This window comes from Chlamydotis macqueenii, chromosome 9, assembly GCF_036417535.1.
Source record: "Chlamydotis macqueenii isolate bChlMac1 chromosome 9, bChlMac1.mat, whole genome shotgun sequence".
In the NCBI taxonomy this organism is placed as follows: Eukaryota; Metazoa; Chordata; class Aves; order Otidiformes; family Otididae; genus Chlamydotis; species Chlamydotis macqueenii.
In genome coordinates, this window is record NC_141564.1 from 17,881,934 (window position 1) to 17,883,743 (window position 1,810).

Below are 1,810 nucleotides of genomic sequence, written 5' to 3' on the forward strand. Positions count from 1 at the left end.
AGAGCCCCCCAAGAACCACACGGGCACTGCAGACCTCCATAAAATTCCTTAAATAATTTAATTGAAAAAAAGTCTTTCCGTTAAAAAATATTTTTACAAATAACGCACGCTCGCATTAATTTCCCTTGCTGCTGTTTTTCGCTGCCGCTTTTCCTTCACCATCGAACACACCGTTCCCCTGCGCATCTGTATGAGAAGGGAGGTGGCAGGTACAGCACGCGAAAAGCTGCTGGGTGCAGCCCTGGGCGCAAACCGGGCAGCGTGGGGGGCTGAGGCTGGGGGGGCTGCAGGGATGCTGCGTCCCACGCCGGGGGAGCAGGGTGGGCACGGAGGAGGCTGGGAGAAGGGGTTTGCTGCTGGTTTGCTTTTTAAATTGAGCAGAACCCCTCTCTCCTTTCAAAGCATAGCCAGGCCGGGATGGAGGGTTGAGGTGGGATTTTTGGGATGCATCAGGGTCAGTGGGACCCCAAACCTTGCAGCAGCAGGACCCTCGCAGCACCGGGGCTGGGGGAACGAACCGCACCGGGAGGGGGGTTGAGGGGTTTAGCACGCACAAAATTTGGCCACCTGCTCTTAAAAGCCTCCCAACGCCAGGTTGCTTCGCCTGACCTGGGAGAGGGCAAGGTCTGCATGCACTGCTATTTGGGGTCCCACCGTGGTGGGGGCTGGGGATGAAGCGGGGAGCAAGCCGGGGTGCGCAGGGCTGGGAAACCCCAGGGAAACGTGGTGTCCCCGGCAGCCAGCACCCCCGACGCACCCCACGGAGGAGGGATGGCGGGATGCGGGAAGCCCTTTCCCTGGCGCAGGAAGCGATGCCAGCTGCCCTGCTGGCCTTGTTTACTGTTCCCTGGGGAGGAGGATGGGGTTAATGGGAAACCCAAGGGCAGGGGAGTTTCAAAGAAAGGGGAAAAACAACACCTGCTCGGTCAGCCTGGGGAGGAGCAGAGCAAAGCATGAGGGGAGCACAGGGGTGCACCCCCACATTTCAAGGAGCACCCACTTGTGCCTCTGCACCGCCAGCAAAGCACCCTGTAAGCAACCCAGCAAGGTGTACTGCAGCTGAGGGGGCCTTAGGACACAAAACCCCTCAGCACAAGCAACCTGGGGTCCCACTTGCCTACTGGGGAGCAGTCCCCGCTGGGCTGAGAGCATGGGGACCCCCCTGGCCCGGCTCTCCCAGGGACAGCAGCCCCTCGGAAGCGGGGGGTTACCTTGCTGCCTGCGCTGGCATGCTCCCACCTGGCTCAGCAGCTGCCATTTCGCGGGGAGGAAGAGCGAAGCTGATGATTCAGGGATGCTGGTGGCTGTTGCAATGCTCCTGCCCGGGGCCAGACCCTGCCTGGGGAGAGCAGAGGGCCGGCTGCCTGCAGAGAAGCCCTGGGGCTGAGGGACCCGCTGGTGCTGGGATGAGCAGCGAGCCCGGCTGCTCCCCGCTGGCTTTTCACACACCAGCTTTGGCTCCCACAGCTCCAGCTTGACTTGAGGAAGGGATGCGGGGGGAAAAAAAAGTGATGAGCATCTCTGTGAGCACATTAGATGGAGTTTCATGGCTGGCTCTGCCCTGGGACTCGTAACCTCCACCCTACACACCCTGCAGGGGAGCATGCCGGGACCCTCGACGCTGCAGGGTGGGCATGGCATCGCTGCCGAGCCCGTCCCTGCGGCAGCACCCGAACAGGTGCCAGCGAGCAAAGAGGGGCACAGAGCCAGCCTGGGGCTGCCCAGGAGAAGAAAGATCCTGGTGGGCAGCAAAGCCACAGGCAGCCGGGCTCGCTGCAGGGAGAGCGCGATCGAGCAAAGGAAACTCCGG